Below are 19,690 nucleotides of genomic sequence, written 5' to 3' on the forward strand. Positions count from 1 at the left end.
ATACCCATTCAGCAATAACTCCTCACTTCCTCAAGCCCCTGGCATCCACCATTCCACTTTCTGACTGTATGATTTTGATGACTCTAAGTAGCTCATTTAAGTGGAATTATACAGTATTTGTCTTGTGATTGGACTATTTCACTTAGGGTAATGTCCTCAAGGTTCATCTATATTGCAGCACATGACAGAATTTTTGTTCTTTTTAGGGCTGCGTAATATTCCATTGCATGGTAATATGGTTTGCCTGTGTCCCCACCCAAATCTCATCTTGAATTGTAGTTCCCATAATCCCCATGTATTGGGGTAGGCACCTGGTGGTAGGTAATTGAATCCCGGGGGCGGTTAGCCCCATGCTGCTGTTCTCGTGATAGTGAGTGAGTTCTCATGAGATCTGGTGCTTTTATAACAGGCTTGTCTCCCTTTTGCTAGGCACTTCTTGCTGCTGCCATGTGAAGGATGTGTTTGCTTCCTCTTTCACCATGATTGAAAGTTTCCTGAGGCCTCCCTACCCATGCTGAACTGTGAGTCAATTAAACCTCTTTCCTGTATAAATTACCCAGTTTTGGGTATGTCTTTATTAGCAGCATGAGAACAGACTGAAACACATGTATATTCCCCAATTTGCTTATCCATTCATCCATTGATGGACACTTGAGTAGGTTACATATTTGGACTATTGTGAATAATGTTGTGAGTATTGGGGTACAGATATCACTTTGAGATCCTGCTTTCTGTTCTTTCATGTATAGAGGGTTGCTAGGTTATATGGTAATCCTTTTTTTAAATTTTGAGGAACTACCATAGTGTTTTCTACAGTGACTATATTGTTTTATAATCCTAGCAGCAGTGCACAAGGGTTCCAATTACTCTATATTTTCATCAAAACCTGTTATTTTCTGGGTTGTTTTTGTTTGTTTGTTTTTTGTTTTGATCATAGCCATTTTAATGGGTGTGAGGCTTTATCTAATTGTAGTTTTGATTTGCATTTTCCCAATGATTAGTGATGTTGAGAATCTTTTCACATGCTTATTGGCCATTTGTATATCTTTGGAGAAATGTCTTTTTAAGTCCTTTTCCCATTTTTCAATCAGGTTGCTTTTGGTCGAGTTATAAAAATTCTCTATAGTAAATATTAATCCCCTATTAGATATATGATTTCCAAATATTCTCTCCCATTCTCGGGGGTTGCTTTTTTACTCTGTTGATAGTGTCTTTTGAGTCACAAAATTTTAAACTTTCAGGAACTCCAATTTGTCTGTTTTTCTCTTTTGTTGTCTGTACCTTTGGTATTATGTACAAGAAATCATTGCCAAATACCTGTGGGAAATATAATGACCTTTTCTATTTTAGAATCTATTTGCAATTCTTTCTTATTCTACCTACCTAATATCCTGTTGGCTTTTATTTAATTATAGCCTATTGCTTAATTTTCCCCTCATGACGTTTTACTCCTATTTCATAAAGAAGGTGATTTCCTGAGCATTTTTTAATTGTGTTAAAATAAACATAACAAAGTTTACCATTTTACTCAATACTAAGTAAAATAAGCCAGTCACAAAAGAAAAAATACGATATGATTCTACTTGTATGAAGTACCTATGAAATGGGAGAGTTCCCTGATTCCCCTCGCAGGACGTGTGACAGGGTGTGGCTTGCCTGCATGGTCATCCCGCAGCTCAAACCCCTACCAGGAGCATCCAGACAGGAAGGTACAGAGGCCCAGGTGAGGGTGTTTGGGCTTAGGCCCCATGGCAGCATCTAGCGATGGGTGTCTGTGACTCCTGAAGCCCAAATGGGCGTGTGTTACCAAGCTCTTTCAGATTTGCCTTCTCTACCCAGCACTTCCTGCCCCGCTCCCGTATTACCTAGAGTAGTGAAATTCAAGGAGACAGAATGGCTGCCAAGGGTTGGGGATGAGGGAATAGGGAGTTATTGTTTTATGAGTACAGAGTTTCAGTTGAGAAAGATGAAAAAAGTTCTAGAGATGGATGGTGTTGATGGTTGCACACCAATGTAAATGTATCTGATCTTGAGTCTTTTAAAAAATACCAACCACTTGGCGGGCACCTGTAATCCCAGCCTCTCAGGAGGCTGAGGGAGGAGAATGGTGTGGACCTGGGAGGTGGAGCTTGCAGTGAGCCGAGATTGGGCCACTGCACTCCAGCCTGGGCGACAGAGCGAGACTCTATCTCAAAAAAAAAAAAAAAAAAAAAAAAAAGGCCAATCACTTATAGATGTTTCTTCTCTTTTTGTGCTAAGTTAGTTTTACATCTGTGTTCAGAATCTTTGAGATAATACCCCTTTTCTACATTTCTGCATTTTTTTTTCTGTGAGCCCCACTAGTATTTCTCCATTTTTACCTTTTCATTTACTTATTCTCACATTATAAGAGATGGATGACCTATACAGACTTGGCCTTTGGGGCTTTGGCTTCATTCAATATCATCTTGGGTACCACTGAATACCGTTCAATCTAGAGCTGGGTGGTAGGTTGAGATGTATATTTCCTAGCCCAGATCCCAGAATCTAGAAGAAGTTAAATCTGATATGACTTTGATAAATAAGACAGTATGTTCTTCTAACCCCATCTCCTGTTCTCTGACACTGAACATATATATGAAGTATATATAACATATACCGAGTATTTAAAATTTTCGAATAAAAATGTGCATACTGCGCGTCTTCCTGTCTTTCATTCTCTGGTTGAGTTTTCTTGCAGGGGTTGTGCTTTCCAAGATCAAATGTATGATTGTTAGTTCTTCTTCCTCTCTTGCTTTCTCCGGTTGTCATCCCAGTGTTGCAGTTTACAGTTAGATTGCTTTATCAGAATAGAAGTATTGATGGGGAGGGAAGAACAGGACACAGACACTGGTTTTTTAAAAAAGCAAAACCTCCACGTGTGTGTGTGCGTGTGCTTTTAAGTTCTGAGGTAGATGTGCAGGTTTGTTGCATAGGTAAATGTGTGCCATGGTGGAAAACTTCCCAATATTAAAGCAGAGGTTATACACGAAAATGTCTGGAAGAGACAGGAAGGTAACAAATATGAGTGAAGTTGCCTTGGTTGAGTTTATGGGGAGCTGAGGTTCCCAAATAGAGGAACAGTTGCTGCTCAGCTCTAACCATACTTGCCAGGTGTTTGGTTTTTAAAGAGAAGGAAGAAATCTAAATTTTTGTGAAACCACCCAATTGTTTGGACACTAAATAAGACTGAAATATAACTATAAACATGCAAATTACTATGTGTACCCAACAAAATCTGGTACCTAGGCAAAAAGGACAGCTGCATTGCATATAGTTTGCAGTCATAGTATGTCTGAACAAGGGATTATTCCCTAGGGAGAGAAAGAGTGTTGTCACCTACTTTGGGATGATGAGTTTTTCTTAGTGTCAGTGTAATCATCAATGCCTAAATTTGTGAGGTGCTGAATTCCAGTTCCTGCTATTTCTTGTGCTTTTAATGATAAAAACAACAGAAACATCAAACATGTCTTTTTAAACCCATGAACAATTTCCTCACTTATCTCAGAACAAGTAAATAATATAAAATACTTGATAGGAGGAAATTTAGATTTAGGTTAAGTGAGACACTCTGAAATCTTTCAATATTTTTGTCTCTTCCTATAATGGATTTCATATCTGACTTATTTTCTGGCTCTGGCTTTGTACACTTGTGAATTTTCACCTTAGTTGTGCAACTTTCTGCTTTATTAAGAAATAGTGAAGTCAAAACAAACTAGATACTGTAGCCCGCTTTTATTCTATTTCCTTCTTTACATGAACAGAATAGCCAAGTTTAGAGTAAGAGATTATGTCTTGTTCCTATGTTATATTTAAGGTGTTTCTGCTGTAAATGGAAACAATGCCTCTAAGATCCCATTCCTTATACCACATGATGCATCACAGTCCTCTTTACAGGAATGTGTAATAAAAACAGTTTCATTCTTTCTCAGCTCGAAGCCACGCATTGCGAGATGTATTCTTCAGCACTGGCTGTTGTAACAAAATACCACACACTGAGTGGCTTAAACGACCCATTTATTTTCTCCAGATTTGGAGGTAGAAGTTCAAGATTGAGGTGTTAGCAGGGCTGGTTTCTGGTGAGTTCTTTCTTCCTGGCGTGCAGAGGGCTGCCCACTTGCTATGTTCTCACGTGGCCTTTCCTCTGTGCCCTCGAGGAGAGACAGGGAGAACTTTGGTGTTCTTTCCTCTTACTAAAAGGACACCAGTCCTATCAGATTATGGTTCCACCCTTATGACCTCATTTCACCATAATTACCTTCCTAAACGCTCTATCTCCAACTATAGTCACATTAGGGGTTAGGATTTCAACACAGGAATTTTGTGAGGGACATATTTCAGTCCATAACAGCCACCTTGTAAACAGCTCCTCTTCAGGGAACCTCATTCTTTTCTCCTGTGCATCATAGACTGAAAGGACCCTAATAATCTAATCATACAAATTGTACGCTGGAATCATATAGATGACTACATAAATAGCAGAGACGCAGAAGCTAGATACTCTTACGTTTTCTTTCTTTCTTTCTTTCTTTTTTTTTTTTTTGAGACAGAGTTTTGCCCTGTCGCCCAGGCTGGAGTGCAGTGGCGCGATCTCCGCTCACTGCAGGCTCCGCCTCCCAGGTTCACGCTATTCTCCTGCCTCAGCCTCCAGAGTAGCTGGGACTACAGGCACCCGCCACCACGCCCAGCTAGTTTTTTTTTTTTTTTTTAAGTAGAGACGGGGTTTCACCGTGTTAGCCAGGATGGTCTCGATCTCCTGACCTCGTGATCTGCCCGCCTCGGTCTCCCAAAGTGCTGGGATGACAGGCGTGAGCCACTGCGCCCGGCCTCTTACATTTTCTTCATATTGATAGGGAAAGCTTTTGAGTTTACTTCATGAAAATGAAAATAATTTTAAATGGCTAAAATATTATAATTCTTTAAATATCCGTGTGTGTTTCGAGAGAATGTGTTTCTAGCAATCTAATTCATATTCTGAAATATAACTGCAGATTTCTTAATGTAAAAGGAATAGTATGATGTGTTTGTTTTTGAGGTTGTTACAATATAGAAAATGGCTTTCTAATTGGCAGAATAAAAAAAAAACACACTAAAAAAATAAATTCGTAAAATAGTTAACATTGTACGCCTTCCTATTCTAAATGGCAGAATCCTCTTCACTAGACAATAACAGAGCCTGTCACAAAGCCTTAGTACATAGTCCTCAATAACTATAATGCTTTCTTTATATGACCACAAGCAAAACTCCCTGGACAGTAACCTTTGCTCAGGTGAATGCTTTTCTCTAGGTAACTGGTTACCCAGCTTCTGCATTCTCGTTTACTAAATCGTTCGTCATTTTTGCCTTTGCATATGTTGGGCTTTGGGCTAGATACGGAGTTCTCAGACATGTAATCTCTACCAATTACAAGAGAGAAGGTATCTGATTTTATTCTGTGTGTCAGTTAATTTATCTCAAATGTTTAATTAGAGCAGCAGAAAACTAGAAACACTGAAGATTTCCTAGACTTTTTGCAGGGCTTACTCCTCCCTGCGCTCAGATATCTTAAGCAACATAACCAGGAAGTCCCACTCAACCATGCAGATCTTCTATTATCTCCGCGCTGCCTATGAACAGAGCAAAAAGTCTGGAGGAAGGAGGAGGAATGGACTGAGCGCAGGTGTCAAAAATACCTCGTCAATCCTCTTCATTTCTAGTCAGAACTGTTGTCTTCACATTACCAATGGGACAGGGAAAGTGGTCTGCTTTCTACTTTCTGAAACAAGAATCATGGCTCAACAATATACCTGAAAATTAAGTTCTATCATGATGATTACTGATTATGCTTCCCTATACTTTCTAATCACCTTTCTTGACATCTTGGAACTTGCTTATAAGCTTATAATGGCTTATCTAGTCAATGGCGTTATATGGGTTTTAGTGTACCCCTGAAAGAGTGTGTATAACTTAGTACAAAATACATATTTTTTTCCCTGTCATAGTAAATTCTTTAGTGGATCTTATAGCTTATTTATTTTTTTAAAAACTCCCTTGTTATACTTAATTTGGTCATATTACTTCTTCTGCTGAAACTTTATTTTAACTCAGGATTATATAGACAAAGAATTTGAACTTTGTGGAGGTAAAATGGCACAGAGAAAGGGAGACAAGAACGAAAGCTTGGTGACAGGGCTAGCAGTGTGGTCTGAGTGAATCAATCCTACAGGGCTGAGGCGGGCAAACCTTTGCATGTGTGTAGGATTCTGACTGACAGGGTTTCTTCACAGATGCTGCTGGTCCTTTTAAATCATGACTTATTTTCTAAACAAGAGATTTCTTTTTCATGAAGTTCTGCTGACAAAGTTTCCATCATTTTCCAATGAGACTAAGTGTTGTTTATGTGACTTCTATAAAAGCAGGCATGGGGTGTTCTGAAAAAAACAAAACAAAAAACAAAAACCCCTACAGTTCCATGAGAAAATAAAGGAGCCAGAAAGCTTCCTGTGTGTACATGTCCCCCCAAAAACAAAAATACAGCAAAGCAAAAAAAAAAAAACAAAAAAAAAAACAAAACGAAGAAACAAACCCTTTTGCGAGTGCTTGATAAATGAAGGACTATTTCAGTGTTCTAAGTTGCAGTTGAAGCGTAAGTATAATTGAGTGGTTGGGTTTGCATGTTTAAAAAGTATAATCCATTGTCTCCCCACTTTTTTGACCATTTAGGATGTTTAATATTTGAAACATAAAAATCACACTTAGGTGATTGAAATAGTGACATGAATTCTGAGTACACCTCTTTCTTTCTCAGCTTGTGGCAAGATAACTATAGGTAACACTTTCAGTGAAATGTAGGCCAAGAGCGAAGGGTTTATGTGGTGGTGCAGAGGAGATGGGAGGTTCCTACTTGTTGAATAGTTCTTGTGGGACGAATGCTATGGAAATTCTGAGATGCTCAATGATATTTTTCTCCAAGGGTATAGGGTTTGGAAGCTATTTTCGTCTACTGTTTTTCTCTTTCAGTTATATGCTCTGTACAAAATTTTCATTTTTTAACAAAAGTTCTGTTTGTAGCAAATGGCATTATGCATAATAGGAGTCAAAAGGTGACTGTACAAGCTATTTCTTCACAACTGATATGTCCCTGATATACAAAATGACTAATAATTGGAATCCAGGGAGTACATTTATATAGATATTTATCATGTGGAAGGTGAGGTGAAATAGTATTGTCGAAGGTGGTTGCTGTGGCTTGAATGTCTATGTCCGTCCCCAAATGCATGCACTGAAACCTCCTCATCAATGTCATAATATTAGAAGGTGAAGCCTTTGGGAGGAGATTAGGTCATGAGGACAGGGCTGTCATCACTAGGATTAGTGCTCTTATAAAAGAGACCCCAGAAAGCTGCCTTGTCCCCTTCCATCATGTGAGGACACAGTAAGAAGCTGTCATCTGTGAAGCAGGAAATGGGCCTTCACCAGACGCTAAATCTGCCATCATCTTGATCTTGTACTTCCCAGCCTTCAGAACCATGAGAAATAAAACCTTGTAGTTGACATGCAACCCAGTCTATAGTTTTTTGTTATAGTAACTTAAATGGATTAATACAGTGTTCAACATGTAAACAATACATGGTTTCTTTCTTTCTTTCTTTTCTTTCCTTTCTTTCTTTCTTTCCTTCTTTCTCTCTTTCTCTTTTGAGACGGAGTCTCACTCTTTTCACCCAGGCTGGAGTGCACTGGCGTGATCTTGGCTCACTGTAACCTCCGCCCCCCAGGTTCAAGTGATTCTGCTGCCTCAGCCTCCCGAGTAGCTGGGATTACAGGTGCATGCCACCACGCCTGGCTAATTGTTGTATTTTTAGTACAGACGGGGTTTCACCATGTTGGCCAAGCTGGTCTCGAACTCCTGACCTCAAATCATCCACCCAACTTGGCCTCCCAAAGTGCTGGGATTTCAGGCATGAGCCACCGTGCCCCACCAATTACATGGTTTCTTCAAACAACTTATTCTTTTCCTAGAAGTATAGGCTTCAAGAATTTTTCTCTTGTTGTCTGACAACATTTCCATTGTCCTGAAGCTTTCCTTTAGGATGTCAAATCAAGCTTTCATGCACTCCTATGAAATAATTGGAGGTTTGCTGAACAGGTTCTTTTTTTTTTTTTGAGACAGAGTCTAACTCAATCTGTTGCCCAGGCTGGAGTATAGTGGTGTGATCTCCGCTCAGTATAACCTCTGCCTTCCGGGTTCAAGCAATTTTCTTGCCTCAGCCTCCTGAGTAGCTGGGATTACAGGCATGTGTCACCACGTCCAGCTAATTTTTTTGTATTTTTACTAGAGATGGGGTTTCACCATGCTGGCCAGGCTGGTATCAAATTCCTTACCTTAAGTGATCTGCCTGCCTTGGCCTCTCAAAGTGCTGGGATTACAAGTTTGAGCCACCACACCCGAGCTTGAGCTGGTTCTTCTTTGGGTTAGGTATAAGACAGAGAGAGATAAAAAGTATCAAGAGGGTTGAAGTGTAGCAAAAGCCCCTTCCTAATTTCAAATAGCCTGAGATATTTCATTGCCACATCAAGTAAGTGTTTAGTATGCTCCTTGTCCTCAATACAAAATCCCTCTGGTTGGAAACTCTAGAAAAATGCTTTCCTTGTGGTTCTGGCTTATGTTTCAGACAAGCTAATAGTTTCACACATTTCAATTTTTGTAAAGAAGAACAGGGGGTTGCCATGCATGTTTATAAATTGTTATTTGTAAACTAAAAGAAATAACAAATAGTTGTGGGTGAACAAAATAGATGTTCTGGGGCTCCAGGGTGTGGGGCTAGGACTCATTTTGGAAGCAGAGGGTTTCTAGGTAGCAAAATAAATTAGGATTCTTTTTTAAAAATTAAAATTTAATTTTTTTATTTCCATACATTTTTGGGGAACAGGTGGTGTTTGGTTAACATGAATAAGTTCTTTAGTCGCAATTTCTGAGATTTTGGTTCATCCATCACCAGACAGTACACACTGTACCCAATTTTCAGTCTTTTATACCTCACCCCCCCCACCCTTTCCCCCCAAGTCCTCAAAGTCTATTGTATCATTCTTATGCCTTTGCATCCTCATAGTTTAGCTCCCACTTATGAGTGAGAAAATAGAATGTTTGGTTTTCCATTCCTGAGTTACTTCACTCAGAATAATGGTTTCCAATTCCATCCAGGTCTCTGTGAATGCCATTATTTTATTCTTTTTTATGACTGAGTAGTATTTCATGGTGTGTGTGTATATGTGTGTGTGTGTGTGTGTGATATATCTATCTATCTCACAATTTATCCACCCATTGATTGATGGGCACTTGGGCTGGTTGCATATTTTTCCAGTTACAAATTGAGCTGCTATAAACATGTGTGTACAAGTATCTTTTTCATATAATGATTTCTTTTCCTCTGGGTAGAAACCCAGCAGTGGGAGTTCTTTAAGGAATCTCCACACTGTTTTCCATAGTGGTTGTACTAGTTTACATTCCCACCAGCAGTGTAGAAGTGTTCCCTTTTCACCACATCCCTGTCAACATCTGTTATTTTTTGATGTTTTGATTATGGCCATTCTCGCAGGAGTAAGGTGGTATCTCATTGTAGTTTCAATTTGCATTTCCCTGATCATTAGTGATGTTGAGCATTTTTCATATGTTTTTGCCATTTGTGTATCTTCTTTTGAGAATGTCTATTCATGTACTTAGCCCACTTTTTGATGGGATTATGTGTTTTTTTCTCACCAATTTGCTTGAGTTCCTTGTAGATGCTAGATATTAGTCCGTTTTTAAATGTATAGATTGTGAAGATTTTTTTCCCACTCTGTGGGTTGTCTATTTACTTTGCTGATTATTTCTTTTGCTGTGCAGAAGCTTTTTAGTTTAATTATGTCCCATCTATTTATCTTGGTTATTGTTGCATTTGCTTTTGGGTTCCTGGTCATGAAGTCTTTGCCTAAGCCAATATCTAGGAGGGTGTCTCCAATATTACCTTCTAGAATTCTTATGGTTTCAGGTCTCAGATTTAAGTCTTTGATCCATCTTGAGATTTTTATATAAGATGAGAGAAGAGGATCCAGTTTCATTGTTCTATGTGTGGCTTGCCAATTAGTCCAGTACCATTTGTTGAATCGGGTGTCCTTTCTTCACTTTATGTTTTTGTTTGCTTTGTCAAAGATCAGTTGACTGTAAGTATTTGGCTTTATTTCTGGGTTCTCTATTCTGTTCCATTGGTCTATATGTCTGTTTTTATACCAGTATCATGCTGTTTTGGTGACTAAGGCCTTACAGCATAGTTTCAAGTCGAGTAATGTAATGACTCCAGATTTGTTCTTTTTGCTTAGTCTAGCCTTGGCTATACAGGCTCTTTTTTGGTTCTATATGAACTTTAGGATTGTTTTTTCTAGTTCTGTGAAGAATGATGGTATTTTGATGGGAATTGCATTGAATCTGTAGATTGTTTTTGGCAGTATGGTCATTTTCACAATATTGATTCTACCCATCCATGAGCATGAAGTGTGTTTCCATTTGTTTGTGTCGTCTATGGTTTCTTTCAGCAGCATTTTGTGGTTTTCCTTGTAGAGGTCTTTCACCTCCTTGGTTAGGTATATTTCTAAGTCTTTTATTTTATTTTTTTGCTGCTATCGTAAAAGAGGTTGAGTTCTTGATTATCAGCCTGGTCACTGTTAGTGTATAGCAGAGCTACTGATTTGTGTTCATTGATTTTGTATCCTGAAACTTTGCTGAATTCATTTATCGGTTCTAGAAACTTTCTGGAGGAGTCGTTAGAGTTTTCTAGGTATACAATCATATCATTAGCAAACAGTGACAGTTTGACTTCCTCTTTACTTACTAAGATGCCCTTTATTTCTTTCTCTTGTCTGATTGCTCTGGCTAGGACTTCCAGTACTATGTTGAATCGAAGTGGTGAGAGTGAGCATCCTTGTCTTGTTCTAGTTCTCAGGGGGAATGCTTTCAACTTTTTCCCATTCAGTATTATGTTGGCTGTGGGTTTGTCATAATAGCTTTTATTACATTAAGCTATGTCCCTTTTATGCTAGTTTTGCTGATGGTTTTAATCATAAAGGGATGCTGGATTTTGTCAAATGCTTTTTCTGTGGCTATTGAGATGATTGTTTTTAATTCTGTTTATGTGATGTATCACATTTATTGACTTGCGTATATTGAACCATCCCTGCATCCCTGGTATGGAACCCACTTGATCATGATGGATTATATTTTTGATATGCTGTTGGATTTGGTTAGCTAGTATTTTGTTGAAGATTTTTGCATGTATATTTATCACGGACATTGGTTTGTAGTTTTCTTTTTTTGTTACATCCTCTCTTGGTTTTGGTAGTAGGGTGATACTGGCTTTATGAAGCCAGAAGGATTTAGGGAGGATTTCCTCTTTATCTTGTGGAATAGTGTCAATAGGATTGGTACCAATTCTTCTTTGAATGTCTGATAGAATTCAGCTGTGAATCTATCTGGTTCTGGACTTTTTTTGGTGGCAATTTTTAAATTACCATTTCAATCTTGTTGCTTGTTATTGGTCCATTCAAAGTTTCTATTTCTTCCTTGTTTAATCTAGGAAGGTTGTAGAGTTCCAGGAATTTATCATCTTCTAGGTTTTCTAGTTTATGCACATAAAGGTGTTCATAGTAGCCATGAATGATGTTTTGTATATCTGTGGTACTGATCCTAATATCTCCCATTTTGTTTCTAATTGAGCTTATTTGGGTCATCTTTCTTTTTTGGTTGGTAATCTTGCTAATAGTCTATCAATGTTATTTATCTTTTCAAAGAAACAGCTTTTAGTTTTATCTTTTGTATTTGTATTTTTTTTTTGTTTCAATTTCATTTAGTTCTACTCTGATCTTGGTTATTTCCTTTCTTCTGCTGGGTTTGGGTTTGGTTTGTTCCTTTTTCCCTGGTTCCTTGAGGTGTGACCTTAGATTGTCTATTTGTGCTTTTTCAGACTTTTTGGTGTAAGTATTTAAGGCTATGAACTTTCCTCTTAGCACCGCCTTTGCTGTATCGTAGAGGTTTTGATAGGTTATATTACTAGTATTGTTCAGTTCAAAGAATATTTTAATTTCCATCTTGATTTCATTGCTGACTGAGAGATGATTCAAGAGCAGGCTATTTAATTTCCACATATTGTCATGGTTTTGAGGGTTCCTTTTGGGGTTGATTTCCAATTTTATTCCACTGTGGTCTGAAAGAGTACTTGATACAATTTCAGTTTTCTTAAATTTCTTGAGACTTGTTTTGTGGCGTATCATATGGTCTGTCTTGGACAATGTTCCATGTGGTGATGAATAGAATGAATATTCTGCAGTTGTTGGGTAGAAAGTTCTGTTAATATCTGTTAAGTCCATTGGTTTCAGAGTATAGTTTAAGTCCATTGTTTTTTGGTTGACTTTCTGTCTTGATGACCTGTCTAGTGCTGTCAGTGGAGTATTGAAGTCCCCCACTATTATTGCATTGCTGTCTATCTCATTTCTTAGGCCTAGTAGTATTCATTTTATAAATTTGGGTGCTCCAGTGTTAGGTGCATATATATGGAGGATTGTGATATTTTCCTGCTGGACTAGTCCTTTTATCATTATATAATGTCCCTTTTTGTCTTTTTTTAACTGCTGTTGCTTTAAAGTTTTTTTTTTCTAACATAAAAATAACTACTCCTGCTAGCTTTTGGTGTCCATTTGCGTAGAATATTCTTTTCCACCCCTTTACCGTAAGTTTATGTGAGTCCTTATGTGTTAGGTGAGTCTTTGAAGACAGCAGATACTTGGTTGGTGAATTCTTATCCATGCTGCCATTCTGTATCTTTAAAGTGGAGCATTTAGGCCACTTACATTCAATGTTAGTATTGCAGTGTGAGGTACTATTCTATTCATCATGATATTTGTTGCCTGAATACCTTGTTTTCTTTCTTTCTTTTTTTTTTTCTTTTTTAAGAGACAGAGTCTTGCTCTGTTGCCCAGGCTGGAGTGCAGTAGTGCAATCTCTGCTCACTGCAACCTCTGTCTCCCAGGTTCTAGCAATTCTTCTGCCTTAGCCTCCCAAGTAGCTGGGGTTACAGGCTCACGCTGCCACGCCTGGCTAAGTTTTTGCATTTTAGTAGAGATGGGGTTTCACTGTGAACTCCTGAGCTCAGGCAGTCCACCCGCCCTGGGCTTCCAAAGTGCTAGGATTACAGGCATGAGCCACCGTGCCTGGCCCTTGTTTTCTTTTTATTTATTGTATTTTTATTTCATAGGTCCTGTGAGATTTATGCTTTAAGGAGGTTCTATTTTGATGTATTTCAAGGATTTGTATCAAGATTTAGAGCTCCTTTTAGCAGTTCTTATAGTGCTGGCTTTGATAGTGGTGAATTTTCTCAACACTTGTTTATCTGAAAAAGACTATTTTTCCTTCATTTATGAAGCTTAGTTTTCCTGGTTACAAAATTCTTGGCTGATAATTGTTTTGTTTAAGGAGGCTGAAGATAGGGCCCTACTCCCTTCCAGCTTGTAGGGTTTCTGCTGAGATATCTGCTGTTAATATGATAGGTTTTCCTTTATAGGTTACCTGGTGCTTTTGCCTCACAGCTCTTAAGACTGTTTCCTTCATATTAACTTTAGATAACCTGATGACAATGTGCCTGGGCGATGATCTTTTTGTGATAAATTTCCCAGGTGTTCTTTGAGCTTCTTATATTTGGATGTCTAGATCTCTAGCAAGGCTGGGAAAGTTTTCCTTGATTATTCCCTCAAATATGTTTTCTAAACTTTTAGATTTCTCTTCTTCCTCGAGAACACTAATTATTCTTAGGTTTGGTCATTTAACATAATCCCAAAGTTCTGGGATACTTTGTTTATTTTTTTTAATTCTTTTGTATTTGTTTTTGTCAGATTGGATTAATTTGAAAACTTTGTCTTTAAGCTCTGAAATTCTTTCTTCTGCTTGTTCGATTCTATTGCTGAGACTTTCCAGTGCATTCTGCATTTCTCTAAGTGTGTTCTTTATTTCCAGAAGTTGTGATTCTTTATTTATGCTATCTATTTCACTGCAATTTTTCCCTTCATATCTTGTATCATTTTAAATTTCGTTAAGTTGGACTTCACCTTTCTCTGGTGCCTCCTTGATTAGCTTAATAATCGGTCTTCTGAATTCTTTTCCTGGCAATTCAGGGATTTCTTCTTGGTTTGGATCCATTGCTGGTGAGCTAATGTGATCTTTTGGGGGTGTTAAATAACCTTATTTTGTCATATTACCAGGTTTTTTTTTTATGGCTCCTTCTCATTGGGTAGACTATGTCACAGGGAAGATCTGGGCTTCAAGGGCTGCTGTTCAGATTCTTTTGTCCCATGGGGTGCTCCCTTGATGTCATGCTTTCACCCTTTTCTTAGAGATGTGACTTCCTGAGAGTCAAACTGTAGTGATCGTTCTTTCTCTTCTGGATATAGCCGCCCAGTGGAGCTAACTAAACTCTGGGCTGGTACTGCGGGGAGTGTCTGCACAGAGTCCTATGATGTGAACCTTCTTCAGGTCTCTCAACCATGGATGGCAGTACCTGCTCTGGTGGAGGCGGCAGGAGAGTGAAATGGACTTGGTGAGCATCTTTAGTTATAGTTTTGTTTATTGCACTAGCTTTGTGCTGGTTGACCTCCTTACTGAAGGTGGCACTTTCAAGAGAGCATCAGCTGTGGTAGTATAGAGATGATCAGGTGGTGGGTGGGGCCCTAGAGCTCCCAAGAGAGTATGTCCTTTGTCTTTGGCTACCAGGGCTGGTAGAGAAAGATCATCAGGTGGGGGTGGGGTTAGGAATATTTGAGCAGGTGCTGTGGGAGTACAGCTGCTGTAGGGGATGGTGGTGTGGTTCTCAGGCCAATAGAGTTCTATTTCCTGGGGGAATTATGGCTGCTTCTGCTGTGTCATACAGGTCACCAGGGAAGTGGGGTAAAGACAGTAGTTACAGTCCTCACTCAGCTCCCACACAGCCCAAAAGGCCGGTCTCACTCCCACTGTGCCCTGCCCTAATATCACCGTTTGTTTCTAGGCAGCGGGTGAGCAGGACTGAGAATTTTGCCCAGGCTACCAGCCTCCAGTCTGTGAAAGCAAGCAGGGCTTTCAGATTTTGCGCCTCACTTCTGTGCTGTGTCTGGATTCACCCCCTCCTCCAAGTTCTGTTCAGGAAACTTCCCATTTGGTTGAGATTGTTGCAAAGTTCAGCTGGAAGTTTCCTCCTCCCTGTGGTCTTTTCCCAGCTCTTCTGGCAGCCCTCCCCAAGGACTTCTGTGAGACAAAGTCAGAAATGGTTTCCCTGGGGACTGAGAGAGCCCACCAGGCTCTTCCTGCTTTTTCTTCTACCCCTGTATTGCAGCTGGCTCTCTAAAATTGTCTCAGCTCCAGGCAAGGTCAAATTCTTCTCCCGTGATCTGGACCTTCAGGTTCCCCAGTGAGGGTGTGTGTTCAGGGGTGGGCAATCCCCTTTCACACTTTCACACTTTGGGCACTTGCAGTGTTTGGTCGTCTCCTGTGGTCTGCAGGAGCAATCTGCTTTCTTCAAAGGGCCTCTGGAGTTTCTCAGCTTTCCTGGTATGTTTCTACAGCAGTTCTCAGAGCAAAAGTTCATGATGTGAGTCTCCACACATTGATCTTTATGTCCGAGTGAGAGCTGCGATTTAGTCCTGCCTCCTATCTGCTATTTTCCTAACCTCTGCTCTGAAATCAGAATTCTTAGCTTCTCAGTTGGAATACATTATTATTCTGTCTGGGCTATTTATATGACTGTACATATGCATGTAGTAGGCTCCTAAGCCTTTCCCATAGTTTTTTAAAACCTTGTAACATGTACAAACATTTACTTCTTTCACTCTGTGATTATGTATTGGGGAAAGGAGGGATGTTTGTCCTTGGTTGTTACTTAGACACACCTCTTGGTTTCGCAAAAGCTGGCAGGCTAGCAGCCGTTTTTCTGGGATTTGGTGCAACCAACACCTCTCATGACTTTATTGGAGTGCATTTTGTGGAGACCTCTAATGTATGAAGCTGTGGTGGTGGCTGGTAGCAGGAGGGTGGGAATGGATCAGTTTACACTAGGAAATCATATTCTTTAGAGAGTTCAGTTACCACAGCTCTTCCCAAGACCAGCTAGGAGATTTGTGGATGTGTATTATGGTAGCACTAGTTGAGGTCCGGTGACAAGAAAGGGAATGAAAGATCTTGAAACACAATTTCCTAGAGAAAAGCATGAGTCAGGGTTTGGGACTCAAACTCAAGGGATGGACCTAAGAGTTCAAAGTGTGATGTTGTTCCAATACAACTGATGCTAGAAAGTTCTCTCATTTCAGCCACCTTACCACAGTGGCTGGACCATTAGCTGAGCATGAGAGTATGAAATAAAATAAACTGCTGTCCCAACGTTGAATCTGAGTCTTCTGTTGTGGCTTGTCTTGGGACCTGGACCAAAAAGGCATCCTGGCATTAGTAGACAAGCGTCATACATGAGATGCTGTACGATCACTCACAGCACACACAGTGTGGAAAAGAGAAGCAACAGCAGCAGTGAATTTATTGAGTACCTGTTTGGACACAGGACTGAGCTCTCATCGGATTAAGTAAGACCTTATGCTTTTCAGGCATATTGTACATGGGGGTATGTGCCATGGGCAGGGAGAAGGATCTCATGAGGACAATGAAACTTCCTGTTAGGCAGTGGGGATCACGTGGCTCGTCTGACATTTAAAGAGATACTTTAAACTTCTTTAGTGATATATGGCCTTCTAGTGTCATAGACTGTGATTGTTCAACAAAGAATATTTTAAGGCAGGATATGCAATGATGTGAAAGCGCAGTCTTATCGACTCTTCACCATTAAAAAAAAAAATCAATATTTCCCACCACACTTATTTACTGCTAACTGAATAGTGGTACCACAGAAATACAAAGAGAAAGAAATTCTCAACTTTTCAAGTTGCAAAGTTGACTTTCGTAGTCCATAGCAGAAGTAATTACCTTGAGAGAAAATACTTTCTGAGACCCAGATCCAGGTGGGTTTTGGAGAATGAAATAAAGTTGCAATCTACTGAATGTGGAGATACAATAGGTGTAATAAAAATACTTGAAGATCCTTAAATTCCAGGAAATAAACATTAGTAAGCTCAAAATTAAGGAATTTGGTCTCTTCTCTTTGCATTTATTTGCATTAATGCGTAAATGCTGAGGAGTCTCTAAAGCAGTTGTAATTTCTGCTTTAGAAAGCTGCAGAATGCTCAGAGGAAGAACTGGAGACTGATAAAACTGTGGATATTAGAAATATAGTGGGATGGGATAAAAATGTGAGTATCAGAAAAGTGATATCAGAAGGGCATCGGATAAAAAAATCTGACACTTTGGGAGGCCAAGGCGGGCAGATCACGAGGTCAGGAGATTGAGACCATCCTGACCAACATGGTGAAACCCTGTCTCTACTAAAAATACAAAAATTAGCTGGGCATGGTGGCACGTGCCTGTAATTCCAGCTACTCAGGAGGCTGAGGTAGGAAAATCACTTGAACCCTGGAGGCGGAGGTTGCAGTGAGCCGAGGCACTCCAGCCTGGGCGAAAAGAGTGAAACTCCGTCTCAGAATCAATCAATCAATCTGACAGTTCCCTCTGATCTCATTCTAGCTCGTTCCTTGATTCAGTTTGTTACCACCAGCATCCAAAAAAGAATCTAAGTTCATGTGTGGAGGAAGTGAAAACGTTCACATCCTATAGACTGACAATAGCACACCAGTTATAATTGTGCTGAACTCATGGATACTACGTAGATCCTCAGATATTTATGTCAGCAAATTCTAATGTAAACTGATGAATCCCAAGTGGTCTTAAAACATTTCCACGTGGAATTAAGAACTCAAATTCAGGGGGACATCCATGGACTATGAAGAAGGGAGAGTGTACTGACCAGGCAGGTAAGCAGATGAGCAGATGAGCAGAACCAACCTGGATGATCAGAGTTCATAGCCAGGTGTGATGGTTAATACTGAGTGTCAACTTGATTGGATTGACGGATGCAGAGTATTGATCTGGAGTGTGTCTGTGAGGGTGTTGCCAAAGGAGATTAACATTTGAGTCAGTGTGCTGGGAAATGCAGACCCACCCTTAATCTGGGTGGGCACCATCTAATCAGTTGATAGTGCTGCTAGAATATAAAGCAGGCAGAAAAATGTGAAAAGGCTCAACTAGCTTAGCCTCCCAGCCTACATCTTTCTCCTGTGCTGGATGCTTCCTGCCCGTGAATGTTGGACTCCAAGTTTTTCAGCTTTGGAACTTGGACTGGCTTCCTTGCTCCTCAGCTTGCAGAGGGCCTATTGTGGGACCTTGTGATTGTGTGAGTTAATACTCCTTAATAAACTCCCCTTTGTATATATATCTATCCTATTAGTTCTGTCCCTCTAGAGAACCCTGACTAATATACCAGGTGAACTTTTTTTTTTATAGATTGGATTATAAGATGTGATGATTTTCATATTAATGGAGCTTGCTAGCAGTTGTTACTCAAGGAGAATTGCTATTGTGTAGAATTGCTATTGTGTTTCCATTTATTGGTACAATATTGTGAATGAATTATCTCTTTCATATTACATACCATAGAAGTTGGGATCAATTTTTACTTTCACCATTTCATTGAAGACCACAAAAATGTAAGGCAAAAGAACAAAGGGAACTCTAACGTCTTAACTTGGTAACAAGTTAAGAGCCATCTTTGTTTCTAGGTGATGCTGGCAACTTGTAGGTGAAACTACAACCAGTTTCAATGTAACATTCATATTTCTGTTGTTTGACATTCATGGAATGATAGTATTGTCAAAAGAACAATCCATCAGAGAAGCTTTGATGTGTTAGCCAAGGCCTCATCCACCAGCTTTGTGCAAAAACAAAAATGGAAGTGTGAGGATCCTCTTAAAGAAGGTGTCTCTATGAAAAAATGCTCAGAAATGCAAATCAAAACCACAATGAGATACCATCTCACACCAGTTAGAATGGCGATCATTAAAAAGTAAGGAAACAACAGGTGCTGGAGAGGATGTGAAATAGGAACACTTTTGCACTCTTGGTGGGACTGTAAAGTAGTTCAACCATTGTGGAAGACAGTGTGGTGATTCCTCAAGGATCTAGAACTAGAAATACCACTTGACCCAGCCATCCCCCTAGTGGGTATATACCCAAAGGATTATAAATCATGCTGCTATAAAGACACATGCACACGTATGTTTATTGCAGCACTATTCACAATAGCAAAGACTTGGAACCAACCCAAATGTCCATCAATGATAGACTGGATTAAGAAAATGTGGGACATATACACCATGGAATACTATGCAGCCATAAAAAAGGATGAGTTCATGTCCTTTGTAGGGACATGGATGAAGCTGGAAACCATCATTCTGAGCAAACTATCGCAAGGACAGAAAACCAAACACCGCATGTTCTCACTCATAGGTGGGAATTGAACAATGAGAACACGTGGACACTGGGTGGGGAACATCACACACCGGGGTCTGTTGTGGGGTAGGGGGAGAGGGGAGGGATAGCATTAGGAGATATACCTAATGTAAATGACGAGTTAATGGGTGCAGCACACCAACATGGCACATGTATATATATGTAACAAACCTGCACGTTGTGCACATGTACCCTAG

The sequence above is a fragment of the Pan troglodytes genome, chromosome 17, assembly GCF_028858775.2.
Source record: "Pan troglodytes isolate AG18354 chromosome 17, NHGRI_mPanTro3-v2.0_pri, whole genome shotgun sequence".
NCBI classification, from domain to species: Eukaryota; Metazoa; Chordata; class Mammalia; order Primates; family Hominidae; genus Pan; species Pan troglodytes.